At 43.2% G+C, this 18687-nt stretch overlaps 1 protein-coding gene across 2 annotated transcripts in view; it reads right to left on the bottom strand.

Annotated features, from left to right (window-relative positions):
* Positions 1–17999, bottom strand: part of TC2N (tandem C2 domains, nuclear) — a 56065-nt gene extending 38066 nt beyond the window's left edge. For both annotated transcript variants that reach the window (XM_084840674.1, XM_084840681.1), the window contains exon 1: positions 17907–17999. The gene's annotated coding sequence lies outside the window, so the exon portion shown is untranslated. The remainder of the gene's footprint in view (positions 1–17906) is intronic.
* Between the last annotated feature and the right edge of the window lie 688 nt (positions 18000–18687).

Below are 18687 nucleotides of genomic sequence, written 5' to 3'. Positions count from 1 at the left end.
AAGAACATAAGAAGAGCCATGCTAGATCAGACTAAGGCTCGTCTCGTCTAGCATTTTGTTTACAGAGTGGCCAACCAGCTGTCGTTGAGAAACCCATAAGTAGGACATGAATGCAATAGCACCCTCTTGGTCATGTTCCCCAGCAATGGTGTACATAGGCACGCTGCCTCTGATAATGGATGCAGTATATGGCCATTAGGACTAGTAGCCATTGATAGCTTTATCTGCCATGAATTTGTCTAATCCCCCTTTAAAGCCATCCAAATTGGTGGCCATCAATACGTCTTGTGGTTCTGTGTCATTTACAAAAATCACAATCCCCAATTCCTTTGCTGGGCAGATATCAGCTCAGTTCCAGCAACAGTCCCATGTAAAAGACGCCCTGAGCCATTCATTGCAATCGTGCATTTGGATAGTCATGTGTCCATTTATACTTGCAGTCTTAAGAACCTAAGAAGAACCATGCTGGATCAGACGCAAAGTTCTATCTAGTCCAGTATAGTCTAGCTAGTCTAGTATTTGCACAGTGATCAACCAGATGCCTATTAGAAGCCCACAGCAGGACATGAAGCCCACGATAGCACCCTCTTGGGCCTCTGATACTGGAGGTAATATATAGCCATTATAACTAGTAGCCATTGATAACTTCATCCTCCATGAATTTGTCCAATCCCCTTTTAAAGGGATTAAAATCCCCCTTTTCCCCAAATTGGTGGCCATCACTATATCTTGTGTAAGTGAATTCCAGAATTTAACTATATTCACTGTGTGAAGAACTTCCTTTTATCTGTCCTGAATCTCCCACCATTTAGCTTCATGGGATGACCAGGAGCCATCTTACTTTGTCAGCTCCCCCCACCCCCCGCACGCACACACACTCCTAATCCAGAAGAGCAGGTTTGCAGAAGTACAGCACTGCAGAATTTTATCAAGAGATGTCTTAAAGGACAATGAACCTAGAAGGATAATGTAATTCAAACGAAGCTCTCACATCACAAGGAATAGCTCAACTATTCCAGAACAAGTATACCTATTTAAACACAGGAAGCATTTATCATATGGGAATCACAGAAGGAGCAAACTGCAGACACAAACTGTGAGCTGTGCAAACTAATTTATTTATTTATTACATTTATATCCTACCTTTTTTCCTCCTTAAGGAACCCAAGGCAGCATACATAATCCTCCTCCTCTCCGTTTTACCCTCATAACAACAACTCTGTGAGGAAGGTTGAGCTGAGAGTCTATGACTGGCCCAAAGTCACCCAGTGAGCTTCCATGGCTGAGTGGGTAAGCATTGGGAATGTGGATTCAACAGATCTGTGTAGAATTGGCAGTAGGTGAAGTAAGTAACTGTGAATTACTTCAATGTGTTCCTAGTTCATCATTCAGACAACATGCACGCCACATTTTAGCCCTATTTAGGCATACAATCTGAATGTAGGAGGGCACAAGAAGTGTGCCAGGGTGCATGCACTGACCCTGCCCTTCCCGGAACATCCTCATATGCCATCTCCATTCACTCCACAACTGACCTTCACACATTGAGCGCAAAGGCCTGAAGGAGATTCCAAGTGCATTGGGCTGAATTTGCTTAGAAGCCTCCCCACAATTAGGAACCCATAGCTGCAATATAGAACCCTGCATTATACCTGATAGCAGGGAGGGTACTAAGCACGTTCAACTGAATGTGCTTGGAATCTGCCTTCAGCCGTTTGCACACACAGACACATTGGAGCAGGGCTGGTGAGCCCTTATACACTTTGCACTCTCACACATTCAGGCTGAACACCTGAATAGGGCTTTTGTAGTGATATAGTAACATGGGTTGAGTTCTGAACTGATGATGCGCTCCCAGTATTGCAATAGTTAGATAATTTGCAATACGTTAATGGCTTTCACTATTTTATTTTTTGGAAGATAAAATGTGCAGGTATAGTGGCCACTTTGGAGGTGATACATCCTGCCAAATTCAGACAAATAGGTGAATGGGTCTCTGTGCTAGGCAGCTTTAACAGTTGAGGTTAAAAAAAAAGGATGCCCTGCCCCCCACTCCATGCTTTTTTATGTAATTTGCTATGTTCTTTGTCTGTGTGATGCGTAGCTGAGTCACACACACAATGTTAAGCGTCATGCTTGTGGCAAACTGTAAAACCCTACCTGCTTGTAAGCCCTCAGAGTACCACCACCCAACTCTTTGAGGCAGAGAGAAGGTATGGAGATCCTTCTTCTATGGTTCAGAGCTGAGAAACTGCCCAGCTCATCATGGTGGCTTTTCATTAAGAGCAACTGTGCAACTATGCATCAAGCACTAACCCTCCCTGCTTGTAAACTTAGAGATCTTAATGATATAGAGCGGGATAGAGATGTTTTAAATAAATAAATAAAATAATAAACTCCTCAGAGCAACTGTCCTATTCTTTCAGGCAATGGAGTGTGTCCTTCTCACCTTCTACATGCCTCCCAAAGGCACTGTGATTGGGAGTAAAAACAAGAGTCTTGGTAAACTAATTCCCTGGTTAAAAGCTACAGCTGTCAATCACAAAACAACACTCTCCTCCTCTCCCTCCCAGGTGATTTCCTTTCATGGGTGAACTTGCCAGTGTGGTGATTATCTGTACGCTGCCCTGAGAGCTGTACGCCGCCCTGAGATCCTAATGATATAGGGCGGGATGCACAGGTCTTGAATTAATTAATTAATTAATTAATTAATTAAAAATATATCCAGTTATGCTTAAACTACCCTTCAAAGTGGGTCTGAAGCCACTTTGGTATTTGGGCCTGGTCTGAAGTATATATACACTCCTAGTTAATGGCTAATAAAACCAGTGAAGTGGCAATCGATCTGTTCTGGATGGGGTTGCACTCTTCCTTAAGGATCCGATTAAGAGATTGCTTTAAATCCAGCACTACTGATGGATGCACAGTTGGCATTCAAAGCCATGCTGTCTTTCACAACTTTTGGTTGGCGTGCCAGCTACATCCCTTTTTGGAGAGAAATGGCCTATCCACAGTTATACATGCTCTATTAATGTTCAAGGCAGGTTACTGTTATGTGCTATACATAAGATTGCCTTTGAAAAGTGTTTGGGAGTGTCCAACCAATGCAGAATGTGATAGCCAGATGGTTAACTGGTAACGCTGCAAACTTATTTCTCCAGTATTAAAAGATCTTTACTGACTCTTGCTGTGTTTCCAAGCTCAATTCAAAGTGTTGTTCATTAACTCTAAAGCAGAGGTGGGCAACCTTTTTTCTGTCAACGGCCATGTTCCCTCTTGGGTAATTTGTCAGGGACCACATGTCGGTGGTGAGCAGGGCCAAAACCAGCTGTAGGCAGGGCCAAATTCAAAAGAGGGTGAGTCATTCCTTTTCTTGTTCCTTTTCTCCTACTCTTCTCACTCTTTCTGCCACCCCGTTTTCTCTCACTCTCACCCTCTTCCTTCCCACATAGTAGGCTGCTAGGGAAGGGACAGCTCATTCTTGCCAGAGGTCTGAGTTAATTGCATGCAAAGGGCTTTTGAAATTAGGGTGAGGTTCATAGGTTGCCTACCTGTACTCTAAAGCCATTAACAGCCTGGGCTTAAGATTCCTAAAGGGCTAGAGAATCAACTTGGTCATGCAATTTCATGGCACTTCTTGATAATAATAAAATACTTATCTATAGAAAACTCCTTTCTGCACTCTATCCAGGGTTTTAATGCACTCCTGTTATCTGGCTAAGTCAAATGCAACTCAAAAACATTTCTGTAGACATGAAAAATAAAAATAAGAAGAGAATGTGAAAATGCTACTGATGTTAAAGCACATGAAATGGAAAATTAAAGTTGTACTTTTTAATACCAGCCTGGCAGACACACTCTTAAGAAATTTAATCACTGCTACTTAATGTAGTTAGACAAGAGAACATAATTATTTTTACAATTTCCAGATTTGTTTGGCCACATTGTACAAGATAATCAGATAAACCTGATATCAAAGAGTTTACTCCCAGAAACAAGACACAAATGTTTGAAGAGGAAAGCAAATACATTCAACAACTAGTTAAGTAAAAATGGACAAAATAGCAACTGACTGTAAAGAACATAAATAATCAAGAGCTGAACATGATGTTAAAATTAAGCAGGTTCATCATGGTCCTTGTTGTAAATAAGTCATTGCCTATCAGGCAAGATACTATACATGAATTGCATCTTGGCCAAATGCCCTAAAGGTCTGTCTTAAATCAGCAAATTGAAGTAAAAAGGACAGCAGCAGTAGTAACTTATACAACCCACTCCATAAAAAACTAAGAATGATACACGTATTAGTTTTAGAGGCAGTGTTATAGAGGGCTTGAATCTCTCAACAAGATGAGTCACCTACCACTACTTTTGCTATGTACCCATCTAAATATTTGCCCTGTGCTAATGATAACCATAAGGTTGGTTCAGACATTTCTAAATTGTTACACATGTAGTGGCATGAGCAGACCCAAGGATGCAGCTGCATGGAGGAGCATCTGACTCAGCTCATCCACAGATGTTGCTGACGCTTCTCAGCAGCAATTTGGTGTGCAGTGCCTGATAAAGCATATGTTTAAAATAACCAATTAATTAAAAGCACATTGTTGCAGATGACTTTATTGTGATACAGGAACACCACTTGTTTTGCTGCATGACAGCAAAGAGTAAACTTTAAATTATCTAGGGGCAAGAAATAAAGTAAAGTTCCAGCATTTCTGTTCTCCTTCAGGACTTGCATATTACATGAACAGATACATGACACAGAGATTTAGATGGTGAAAGATACCACCCCAAACTGTTCATGCTACAGTAAGCAAGGCCTAACTAAATACCAGAGTCACACCAAAACGAGACATATGACTGTGAAGTGGAAAGGTATTTGAATACCTGCATATGTAATACCGCACTGGGGAGAACATGTGACTCAGAGGGGCAGAAGTCATTTTGTAGGATTTGTTTTTTGTGAATACAAATCCAGTGAATAATGGCAGAAACAGGGACGCTAGCTCAGAGGAATTTACCTCCTGTTTTTCTGCCAGAGGAGCAAAGGACATGCATGCATTTCCTTAGAACCCTGATGCAAAAGGAAGATCATGTTGTATAAGATAGCCTTGCTGGATGAGACCAAAGGCCTATCTAGTGCAGCATCCTGTTTCCCATAGAGGTCAACCAGGTCCCTATGGGAACTCTCAAGCAGGACATGAAGGTAACAGCACTACCCCACTGTTGTTTACCAGTAACTGATATTTAGCGGCATGGTGCCTCTGATCCTGGAGGTAGTATAACCATCATGACTAGTACCCACTGATGGTCTCATCCTCCTTTAATTTGTCTCATTACCCCCTTGAGTTGTTAGTGTCCATGTTGCAGGGAGAGAGAGAGAGAGAGAACGAGAACGCATGTGGCCTCACCTGTGTCCCCTGCCTGCCCTGCCCCCATGTGCTGGGAAATGTCTGCAACACAGAAGGCTGATGAATGAGTGTAGGCTCACCCTGTGGGGGTTGAACCCTGATGGCACAGAGTTGCAGCTCACGGGGAGAGCCTTACACACATTCAGCAGGCCTCCCCGTTGCAGACATTTCCTCAATGTATAGCTAGCGTGATGATGTCACTGGGAGAGAATGTGACATCCTCTCCACACAATCTAAATCGTAAGGAGACTAACACACTGAAGGGGGCTTAAATTGGTGACCATCACCACATCTTGCGGCAGCAAATTCCTTGAGTTAACTACATGCTGTGTGAACAAGTACCATCTTTTGTCTATCTCCCAGGCTCTAATATTATGGAAGAGGGAGAAAAACTGCTCTCTGTCCACTTTCTCCACATCATATATTATTTTATAGATTTCTGTTATAAACCACTCCCCTACTCACCTTCTCTCTCAACTCAAAAGCCTGAAACATTGCAACCTTTCCTCGCAGGGCAGTTGCTCCAGCCACCTGCTCATTTTGGTTGCTTTATGTGTTTTTAGATTTAAAAATTAATGTATTATTTCTGGATTTTCCATGTTGATATTTGTGTTCATTGAATTGATAGCCACCTTGAATATTACTGTTGAAAGGGAAGATATAAACAAACAACAACAAAAGGCCCAAAACAACATAAAACAAGCAAAGACCATATCTGGTTTACAGGAGACACACAAAAGGAGCAGCCAGTTATGACATGCCTACATGAAGCAGGGTACGGGTTTCCACCATCTCATTCTCATTTCTTCAAGGGCCTGATTGTACCTTACGTCTCTCAAGGTGTATACTCTGTCTTGCTTCTCTTACATAGTTCCCTCTTTCGGCTGATACAGTAAATGTACACATTGTCTCTTGACATCTTCCACAACTATGGTATTATCACCTTTTATTGGGTAGCTTCAGTTGCTATTAGCCTCTGTCTTGTCCTAATCCTATGCAACACTACATCAATTGTTCAGGCTGCCTAACTCAGTTCATCTTCTCTTGTATCAGGCCCCATGCTCTATAACAATTTGATCTCCTTGGGCTTTCCTCCCTTTCAAAACCCACTCTCTGAACTGAGTCATGACTAATTTAAGCTGGAACAGAGCTCAGAGCCATAAAAAAAAGGAATAAAACAATCATATCACTGCCTACACAGCGTATTTACCTTTGAGTGACTCCCACCCCAGAAACAAATGAATACTTTATAAAAGATTGCTTTAAAAATACTGAAAGGGGGGGTGCTAACTAATATTTATTCACGGGGGGGGGAAGACTTTGGGGGAGGAACGTTTAACAGAAAATATACACAGTATATGAAATTAGGAGTTCTACTATTTTTTAATGGAAGAGACCATATACAAGCAGTAAAATTAACAGAAAAGCTGTTGTACAAAAATTAAAGAATACAGTAAAAACAAAAACAATCCCTCCCAAATCATCTTTTTCTATTAACGGCTTTATAGTATGAGAAATACAAAGGAAAACTATGAAATGAAATAACTTTGCATACATATAACCTCTTCAAGGAAAAATAGGACGCTACCTTGTACACTGGTCCCTTTAGTCCAGTACTGTCGACAGAAACAAGCAGCTGCTCTCCAGTGTTTCACACAGGAGTCTTTTCCTGCTCTACTTGCGATGCCAGAGATTGAACCTAGGACCTTTTGCATGCAAAGCATGGGCTCTACCACAGAGCTACAACACCCTCACACACAATAAACTGCTTATATCTAACTTGCTACTGGAAAGTCATTCTTGGGCAATGAACAACTGTAGAATTATTTTTTCTTAAATATTACACAAGTTGTACAAAGACATCCAATTGTGATATTTGCTGGTATTAAAATTCACAAAGGTATGCCTTATTATGCAAGCAAGCCACTAACTGCCTTTGGCTGGGAACTAATTTCCTCTTTGGGTTGCTTATTGCATAATTACCTGTTACGGTATTCTAGATCTTCCCTTTCACATTCCTCATAATGGTCTTTGTGAAGAACAGAAAATATTAGGAGAAAGCTCTTCAGTTACTACCAACACCACAACTTCTGCAAATACCTTCCTCCAGTTTTAGAGGGTATGAAATACTGTATGCCCCTACTGTCTGAAAGAACTACTATTCAACTTCTGGCATTTTTTCCATGTCATAATGCAGGCCTGGAGAGCCTGCAACTTAACAAACCCAGCTCACCATCACCAGGAGTTCAATTAACCTCCAGGTTTTCCTGCCTGCATAGGACTGCCAAAAAAAAAAAAAAAAAAGTGGGGGGAGGAAGATTAAACACATGGCAGGTCAAATGTATGGCTGCATTCTGCTTGTTGTTGTTCAGTCGTTCAGTCGTGTCCGACTCTTCGTGACCCCATGGACCATAGCACGCCAGGCCTTCCTGTCCTGCGCTCTCTCCCAGAGCGTGCTCAAGTTCATATTCATTGCATCGGTGATGCTATCTAGCCATCTCATCCTCTGCCGTCCCCTTCTCCTTTTGCCTTCAGTCTTTCCCAGCATCAGGGTCTTTTCCAGGGAGTTTTCTCTTTGCATTCTGCTTGAAGGATCACAAATCATGGAGGTGCATCATAGTTCTAACACCCCTAATTGCAGAGTCTGGTCCCAAACCAAATAAAAAAGGCAGCTAGCAAAAGTTTTCATATGGAATTGTAAGCACTCTAGTTTATTATCTGAACACTCCACATTTGAGAAAATGAGTGACAGGCATGCAGGCAGGCGAAGGCCACCTTGGGCCCCTGCTCCAGCTAAACTGCCCCTCTCTTCTCCTACAGGGCCTTCTACCTTCAACTATGGGATGGATCCTTGAGTTGGGCTTTTGCATATTGTTTATAGCGATTATATTAATGTACCTTTAACTTACTTGAAAGCTGCCTTGGAAGGATTTCTATTCTGAAAAGTGGAATATAAGTAAGTGTAATAAAAATATATATAATAAATAAATAAAGTGGTAGGCATAAAAGTTTTCAAACACAATATATTTCTTGATTCATAAATGTAGTAATTTGTAAGAAGAACTAGTACAAGATCTTAAAGTCAACCTCGTGTTCTCAAGTAGAGGCTTGTCTGACAACATGCTGAGCTTTGGAGGCACTCAGAGCACTTCTGAAACATAGCATAATGTCTCCTACCTCCATTCCTAAATTCCAAGCTCAGGTGAAAAGATAGGGCTCATCATGCTATGCTCTTCAGAGAGAGGAGGGACACTTGCCAGGATGAGCATGCCGAACAAGTTTGTGGATTCCTGCCTAGCGGCCAGCCAGAAATGTCCAGTGACAGCATATTGGCTGTAGTTCAATCTCGATTTTTAAAAAATAACATTCCACATCATGAAGAATGTCATATGCCATGGATGTCAGATTTAATTGATTATCTTGATTTAAAATCATCAGCTTACAGTCACTTGGTCTGTGTTTATGTGTGGGTGTGCACCTGTGCAGTTGGATATCTACAAGATTAAAAAGAAACTGAATGAAAGAATGATTAAACTCATAACCATCAAAGATGTAGAACAGGGCCAGGGATGTGTATAGTATGATAATGTCACGACACAGAATAAATTTTACTCCAAACTAGGGAGGGGGAGAATTCTTTCAGTGGTACCCCCCCTTTTTTTTAGAACAAACATATCCTAATGTTACTGCCTTTCTAACATGATAGAACTTTTAAACTTTTATTTTTTAAAAGGCAGATGTTCTACCTGAAACACAGAAGGAGGTGTAAGTCAAGTGATAGATTAGAATCACCGTTTAAAATGCTAGTATATACCATTTCAATTGCTGGTATATCAAACAGGTTGTGAAGGGAGGGGAAAGCAAGACTTACTCTATGGGAGCAGGGGAGAGTGAATTCTGTTTAAAGTTAAGTTTGTAAGTACCGAGAGAGAGAGAGAGAGAGAGAGAGAGAGAGAGAGAGAGAGAGAGATTACAGTGCCCAGAACTATAAGCAGAGCAAAGACGCTTTCAAGAAAAGTCACCTGTGGTAACCTGTGAACATTCTTGATAAATCAATTCTGAGAAAATACAAGTGGCACACTTGAATAGGACCAAGAGCAAGCAACGTGACAATCATCAGCTCATTGCTGGTGCCTAGACACAGCATTGCAACTGCGACACTTTAAATAGCTCAGTAAGGAGTATCATCTGTTTCCAACCCATAATGTGATTGTTTTGCACCCTCCTGGTTTCTACTTGTAGTAAGAACATAACCACCATGCTGGATCAGACCAAAGGCCTATCTAGTCCAGCATTTTGTTTCCACAGTGGCCAACAAGATGCCTATGGGAAGCCCACAACCAGGACGTGACTGCAATAGCATCTTCCTAGCAATTGGAATTCGGAGGCATACTGCCTCTGACACTGGAGGATATATATACACCCAACATGACTAGTAGCCACTGTGCACTGTTTCGTCTCAGCTCACACTCTTTTATAAGTTTAACAGAGATTAACAAGAATAGCCTGGACATGGAGGTCTTGTTTCATTGTAAGGAAAAGTATTAGAAGATTTTGTCAGGCCTAACCCTTGGTCTAAATTTCTAGTTAAAAATACTAAAAAACACACAGTAGCCTGGATTGACAACCCAGCTCTGCCCACCCGCAACATGGTTTTAATCATTTTTTTTAAAATTTAAAAGATTAAAAAGAATAGAATCAAAATTGTTTGTGGTCCTCTGCAATGAAGAAGGCTAGAAATACAACTGAAAATAAGGAGAAAACATGATTCACTGAGTGGTTATAAAACAGAAAGGTCAACCTTATTTACTAAGCACAGATTCTTTGAGAAGACCAATAAACCACTTCTTTCTCATCTATCTATCTATGCATGGGATGGTTCAAAAAATAAAAATTCCAGTTAAAATTCAAGAATGCAGAAGTTCAACATCTTCAGCACAAGAGAGCCAAATATTAACAAGGTCTACATCCAATATGAGTGGACTTCCCCTCATCCAAAACAACTTCCTCTTCCTCTCTTTCCCTCTACACCTCCCCTCGCCCCCTGCCAATCTGGTCCAGAAAGTCCAAAGTACAATTCACAAAACAGGAAAGGGGAAAATATCATGACTATGATTGTTGTTGTTGTTCAGTCGTTAAGTCGTGTCTGACTCTTCGTGACCCCATGGACCATAGCACGCCAGGCCTTCCTGTCCTCCGCTCCCTCCCGGAGCGTGCTCAAGTTCATATTCATTACATCGGTGATGCTATCTAGCCATCTCATCCTCTGCCGTCCCCTTCTCCTTTTGCCTTCAATCTTACCCAGCATCAGGGTCTTTTCCAGTGACTTTTTTCTTCGCATTAGGTGGCCAAAATATTTGAACTTCAGCTTCAGTATCTGTCCTTCCAATGAGCACTCAGGGTTGATTTCCTTTAGGATTGACTGATTTGACCTCCTTGCAGTCCAGGGGACTCGTAAGAGTCTTCTCCAGCACCACAGTTCAAAAGCATCCATTCATCGGCGCTCAGCCTTCCTTATAGTCCAGCTCTCACAGCTATACATTACTACTGGGAGAACCATAGCTTTGATTATGCTGTCTAGGTTTGCCATAGCTTTCCTCCCAAGGAGCAAGCATCTTTTAATTTCATGGCTACAGTTACCGTCTGCGGTGATCTTGGAGCCCAAGAAAATAAAATATGTCACTGCTTCCATTTCTTCCCCTTCTATATGCCATGAAGTGATGGGGCATGACTATGATACAATTAGATAAAAACCTTGTCTAAAGACAGGAAGAGGATTACCCTGCATAACTTTAACATAGACAATGTAGTTTTCCAGAACTGGGTAACTGTTAATAGCACACCTAAAATGTGGTTTTTAAAAGCAACTAAGGCTAAAGAGCCTCTTGTTGAGGGTGAAAGTGGAGAGTGCAAAAGCTGGTTTGAAACTCAACATTAAAAAAACTAAGATCATGGCATCTGCCCCCATCACTTCCTGGCATATAGAAGGGGAAGAAATGGAAGCAGTGACAGATTTTACTTTCTTGGCCTCCAAGATCACCGCAGACGGTGACTGTAGCATGAAATTAAAAGACGCTTGCTCCTTGGGAGGAAAGCTATAGCAAACCTAGACAGCATAGTAAGAAGCAGAGACAACACCATGCCGACAAAGGTCCGTATAATCAAAGCTATGGTTTTCCCAGTAGCAACATATGGCTGTGAGAGCTGGACTATAAGGAAGGCTGAGCGCAGAAGAATTGATGCTTTCAAACTGTGGTGCTGGAGAAGACTCTTATGAGTCCCATGGACTACAAGGAGGTCAAATCAGTCCATCCTAAAGGAAATCAACCCTGAGTACTCATTGGAGGGACAGATCCTGAAGCTGAAGCTCAAATATTTTGGCCACCTAATGCAAAGAGAAAACTCACTGGAATAGACCCTGATGCTGGGAAAGATTGAAGGCAAAAGGAGAAGGGGATGGCAGAGGATGAGATGGCTAGATAGCATCACCGATGCAATGAATATGAACTTGAGCACACTCCGGGAGAGAGCGCAGGACAGGAAGGCCTGGCGTGCTATGGTCCATGGGGTCATGAAGAGTCGGACATGACTTAATGACTGAACAACAACAACAACAACAACAACAAAGGCATAGAGTCTGTTTCATCTAATACTGGTAAAATTACATTGACTGTAAATTATGTCCCATTCATACTCTTATATTTAAATGAAAGATAGACTCATTGACTTTATAGTTTTTATTTAACTTTTAACTATTGTTTTTATTTATCTTCACATTCTTTTTTAATAGCGTGACTGGATTTTCATAATTCACCCTGGTACCCAGTCATACGAACTTCTTATCAGTTGAAGAATCTAATTTGTAGACATCCTAACTGATATGATAAAGCAGCCTGGTTTTCACTAGTAAAATGCATTAAGAAGGGAATGTGCCCAGACGTTAACTTAGAGTTACAAGACTAGTTTGAACTGACCCGGCCTGATTTCAGTGAGCTACGTCAAATGGCTAGACACACTGGAGCACACCCAATTGGCCAGGTGCTCACAGTGTGTGTGTAAGAATATAGTCTGTCATAGGAACAGAATGTTCTGATATCACAAGTCCTCATCAATGGAATTTTGAAAGAAAGAGTTCTGGCAGACAAAAATGTAAAATATATTTATACAAGCTGTGTTCTCTTTTCTAATTAAGGCTGCAATCTTATGCACAGTTGGGAATGAGGTCAATTGAAAATGGTGGCATTTGCTTCTAGGTAAACATGCACTGAATTGCTCTGGTCTGCTATGGATATCAGAGAGGAAATATCTCCATTTGACAACATGCTACTTTTATTTGGATGCCCACAGTAACGTGTGAGTAATAATTGACTGAATTCATGCATTTACTTTAAGAGTTCTTACAGTAGTACCAAATATAGATATGTAGATATACAGAAGTTATTCCCATTTTACCAGTGCTGAGAAAATGCAAGTGAATCACTTGGATAGGAGCAAGTTCCCTTTCACAGATGAGGGTGCAATCCTATTCAGATAGGCAGCCACCTCTGAACTTGGATGCAACCACCTATCCAATGCAGGGCAGGAGAAGCATGGAGTGGATCGTTCCCTCTACACTCCTCCTGCCCTGCATTTTCGGCTAGACAGCCAATTGCGGCTGTCTAGCCGCGGGAAGGCTGAGCGGGGGAGGAGGCTGCTGTACGACACATTGGATGTGTCGTACAGGCATTTCTGCCCTCCCTGCCCCAGAAAGTCCCTTTTCGGCCGCTTCTCACTCCTCTTGCAAGCACAGAGGATGGGGCTGTTCCGCGCTGCCTCAGAGGCAACGCGGAAGTGGGGGGAGGTCTGTTCTCCAGGAACCGACCTTGGAGCACGGGCTCCAAGGTCGGTTCCTGAAAAACAAGATACCCCATGGCCATCTAGCCGCTGTCTAGCGGCCATAGAATTGCTCCCTGAGTGTCTTGAGCCAAAGACCATATGGTAAACCCATAGTAACTGAGTCTACTACATCCAAGCCCTGTTGCTTCCACTGGTTTTCATATTAGTAACATCCATACATTTTACTTTATTATTTGATAACCATAAATACAATTCCAATTCTTCTACTTTAAATATTGAAGACTTGAAAACAAAGATGTTTGCAATTGTTATCTGGTCCTGGTAGCTTTACTGTTAGTTGTTTTAACTTTTTTTAAATTGTTCTTGAATGTTAAAGGTTTTATATTATGGTTTATCATGTTGTGAACCATCCAGAGAGCTTTGGCTATTGGGTAGTATAGAAATGTAATAAATGAATTAATATGTAACTGTAGGCCACTATTGTCTTTTTCTAAGGCAGGGATGGGCAACTTGTGGCCCTCCAGATGTTTTGGTCTACAACTCCCATCATTCCTCACCATTGGCTATGCTGACTAGGGGTGATGGTAGCTGTAGGCCAAAACATCTGGACAGCTATATGTTGCCCATTCCTGGTCTGATGAAACAGTTGTTACAACAAAATAGGAAAGGAATGCCGTAATCAGGTTTGTAAAAGCCACTCACCTATGGTGAATAACAACTGCTTCCAATTTACCAGGCAAGGAAACATTTGTATTTAGTACATTTCTTCCCTCACTCAAGCCAACGATATATAGCACAAACAGCGTATATTGAAAACCACACTAGTAAAGAATATTGATGGCTAGTAACTTTTATGGTCATTCGTCTATCCTATGCCCTGCTGGCAAGAGCTCGGCAGGGTGGGAGGAGGACAGAGGCTATTTATTTATATATTCATTATGTTCCTATACCACCCAACAGCAGTTCATCTCCTGTTCTTCCACAAAAACAAGAACAAAAAACAGCTAGATGGGCCTCTGAGTTCATCTAGCTCACTTACTGGCGGTGGGCAGGAACAAACAACTAGGAGGCCATAGGATCCTGTGGAATACACCTTTTACCTCTATGAGGTTGTCCGAGGTCGCTGTTATGAACTTGGAAAGCAGCTAGAATGCTTTCCACAGCAGCTGTGAGGGGGTGGGAAAGGGGGAGGGTTCTGACATTGGATTCCCTCTCCCAAGGTCATAGGAGTGTCTGTGGCCTCTGGAGGGGGAATCCAAAATATTCTGTGAATAAACTATAGGATTTCTAATGAATTCTTCCCTATGTGGAAAGAAGTCACTATTTTATTCTAGTGTTCTCAGTAAGAAGTTGTTTTTGTTTATCCTAATGAAAGCCACCACAGTAAATATCACATGAACGCTAATAAGCTTCCATTTGCAGGTCAGATAGCTCTCAAAACAAAGTTAAAAAATCCATTTGGTAAAAATTTGGGAAACAGGCAAGTTCGCTAGGGGAGCAATCCTATGGCCCCTCAACACTGTCTGAGCGGCCAGAGGATTCTGGGGATTTCCCCCCTACCCCTGAGGTCAGAGGTGGCACTCTGAACTCAGAAGGGGGAGTTGGAGATCCAACCACCCTCCCGCATGCAGCCAACATGGAAAGAACTGTGCCAGCTGGCCTCCGAGGTTGGGAGAAGTGACCTCAAAGGTGGGAAAAAGGGGGCGTTTCAGTATGGGGGGAGAGGAGGGGACCAGAGAGGCCAGGATACAAGCTACCCTGAGCCTCTTCCAGCCTCCTTCCCTCCCTTTTCAAAGTGCCATTGCTAGACAGGCAAAAAAGCCCATCTAGTGAAAAATGCAGGGCAGGGTAATGGGAAGGCAAATATCACCTCCGCTGTTCCTCCCGCCCTCCATTGGTTAATCAGAAGCCTTCAAGTTCAGGGGCATCTGATCACCGAGGGTACAACTGATAGAACTGAGCCCTAAGGTATCTTTTCTCCAGTGATACATGGCTTTTCATGCTTGAACACCACAAGTGACTATATTTGTAGGCGGAGGGAGCAATCCTATGGCAGATGGACAGTGGCTAGACAGCCATAGGATATCTTGTTTTCTGGGAACCGACCTCCCCCTACTTCTGCTCTGTCTCCGAGGCAGCGTGGAACAGCCCCGTCCTCCGCGCTCGCAAGAAGAGCACACAGCAGCTGAAAATGGGCGTGTCTGGGGAGTGTTCCGGGGCGGGTGGAAATGCCTGTACGACACATCCAATGTGTCACACAGCAGCCTCCTTCCCCATTTAGCCCTCCCACGGCTGTCTAGCTGAAAATGCAGGGCAGGAGAAGCGTAGAAGGAACGATCCCCTCTGTGCTTCTCCTGCCCTGCATTGGATAGGTGGTCGCCTCTGAGTTTGGAGGCAGCCGCCTAACTGGATAGGATTGTGCCCTTAATTTTAAAACAGAAAAGTAAGAACCTGGTCAAGCCACCAAAGGAAAATAAGTTAGATCTAGTAGGTAGACATATTGGAAAAAACAGAGTAGATCAGGTTCACATGATCCTTAAGCAGGGCATAAAGGTCTCTGAAGCCTTTACAAAGCTTCAACCACTGCCTATGCTGCACTGACTGAAAATGGACAATGAATCTGCCCTATCTGCAACACTCCAAGCCATGTGTCCCCCATGCCCCCACCCCCATGGCTGGGGTACGCAGGGAGCTGTAGGACTTTTTTCTGTCTAAACATGCATAGGATTGTACTTGGAGATACCCATTTGAAGATCATGAAGGAAACCCTTTAGTGTGTGATAACTTACATTCCTACACATTAGAAGGAAAGGGCATCTTTTAAAATTAAATACTGATGGGTCTTGAACTTGTTTAGTTTTTAAACTCCCACGAGTACTGTAGAAAATTCAAAGGTACATGGGGACATCTATTTCACAGATAAGCTTCAATTATCTATGGTCCGTATTAGAAGGGCCACACCATAGTTATTTCACTCCGAAAGATAAAATATCTAATAGCTTTAGATACAAACATCAAAGAGACCTGGAATAGCTGTACAGCCTACATGGCCACAAGCTCTTCAAAATCATAAGTATTATCTTGTCAGTCACAGTCTCCATTAATTAGAGGGATGAGTTAATCTGCAATCAAAGCTTTAGTTGATTAGTATACTAATTAGAACAAACCCTGTAACCACAGACCTCTTTTCTGATTCAAATCAGTGAAAGAAGTTAGTTAAGACTCACTAAGACTTGACTAAATTATCTCACTTATTTCAGTAAGCTTTGCATAGGAACACAGGAAGCTGCCTTAAACTCATTCAGACCGTTGGTCCATCTAGCCCAGTATGGTCCATCTAGCCCAGTATAGGGACCACTAATTCAGTAGTACAAATCAGTACAAAAGGATCCTTCACTAAAACCGAGTGAATTTTGTGAACATTCCATATATTGGTCAGGAGTTTAGCACAAAGACAGGCAGATTCAAAATACGCTTACTCTGAACAGTTTATGAGGAATTAGTACATTTGATGCACTTTTCAGCAAATTATTACATACAGTTCCTGAACTTTAAACCATTGTTTTAACTGATATACACACTTCAAACAACAACATGTGGCAGTTCAAAACAGTAAAAAGCAAGTGCCTACTATGAGCTAAATTGAATTAGGAATGATTGACAGGAATCAACGGAAGGGAAGTACTAAAGTTTCAGAGGAAAAGGAGACTTCAACAAATTGATTTTTAAGCTAATTCCAATCAAGTTCCCATATGGAAAACGATGCACTGGCTAGCAGAGACACTTTCCCCACTTAGGGTTAATAGTTCACCTTTTCCTTTGTCCCTTTCACCTCTAACAATGATCTCCTGACAGGTAAAGATCAAGCAGGTGCAGTGTTACATAAGAAGAGCCATGCTGGATCAGACCAAGGGTCCATCTAGTCCAGCATTCGGTTCACACAGTGGCCAACCAGCTGCCTACAGGAAAACCTACAGCAGGACATGAGCGCAACTGCGGCATAGGGCTGGATGTGCCTGATCTCGTCTGATTTCAGAAGCTAAGCAGGGTCAGCCCTGGTTAGTACTTGGATCGGAGACCGCCTGGGAATCAGGCTTCCTGCATTGAACAGGGGGTTGGACTTGATGGTCTTGTAGGCCCCTTCCAACCCTATGATCCTATGAGCATCTGCCTGCCCAAGTTCCCCAGCAACTGGTGTACATACTGGAGGTAACATATAGCCACCAGGACTATTCTTATCCTCCAGGAATTTGTCTAATCCCCTTTTAAAACCCATCCAAATTGATGACCATCACTACATCTTATGGTAGTGAATTCCACAGTTTTAACGAAGCGCTGTGTGACGAAATACTTCCTTGTACCTGTCCTGAATCTCCCACCAATCAGCTTCATGGGATGACCCCCGGGTTCTAGTATTATGAGCGCACGTTCCCTATCACTGCCTATTCGCGCTGGAGAAACTCTGCGCACCTGTTGAATGTTTGCCTCTCGTACGAAGACACAGATGTGCCGGATTCTTTTTTTAAGGCAGCACCCTCACCTAGCCCTGTTCCTTCCCACCCTCCCCTCATTCACCGGCCTCATCCTCACCACCACCATTCCGTCCAACAGTCAGCCAGGGAGCTGCTGTCTGGGGCAGCCGGGCAAGGGGTTTACCTCAACAACGAGCCCTCGTCGATCACTCCCCTTCATCCTCCACGTCTCTCCCTTTTTCCGTCGGGACGGTCCTGCTGCAGCCAGCCGGGCAGCAGCGGAGCGGGCCTCAGCCCTCCTCTCAGAGGCACCTGGCTCCTCCCCAGGGCGCGCACCACACAGCCAGCCTTCGTTTCCAGCGCAGCCAGGCTTCGCTTCCAGCGCCCCGGCGGGAAACTCGTCCCTCTTCACACGAAGGGAAAAAACAGCACCAAACTGGAGAGGGGGGGGGGCACGCGCGCGCCTCCCGCCTCAGCGGAGCGGAGCGGAGCAGCCGCCAAAGAGCGACTTCGGCCTCGCTTTTTTCCTCCGCGTCACCTACGCTCTTTGCCTTTCTTTCCTTTCCCTGTTTACATACAGTTGCATTTGGTCTTTTTCCCGCCAGCAAGGCGCACACCGAGGCGGCGGCTTTCTGGCCCCCTTTCTGACTCTCCCTTTTCAGCCACCGTCTTACACAAAATGCTTCGACGTCCAGCCCTTTTCTAACTAATACTAATAAGCTCTCTGAGACCGTAGTAGACTCGGGGCCCTTTCCGCTGCAGTCGTCTTAACACCCCGGTGCCCGCCAACCCAAGCACGCTCTTCGCAAATCCAAGCCTCTCTTTCGCTCGCGGCTGCTTTTAGCTGTTCCTCGCTGTCCGCTTTCTTGCAGCCTGTCGTGCTTTAGTTTCTTCAGTGCCTAACCTGGCTTGCACTCCTTCCCCCTGTTGTTGTCTCTCTGTTGGACCTCTGCTCTCAAGCCTGC

The sequence above is a fragment of the Heloderma suspectum genome, chromosome 1, assembly GCF_057233095.1.
Source record: "Heloderma suspectum isolate Gila_16-S chromosome 1, 16-S_ref, whole genome shotgun sequence".
Taxonomy (NCBI): domain Eukaryota; kingdom Metazoa; phylum Chordata; class Lepidosauria; order Squamata; family Helodermatidae; genus Heloderma; species Heloderma suspectum.
This window is presented reverse-complemented; position numbering and strand designations above follow the sequence as displayed.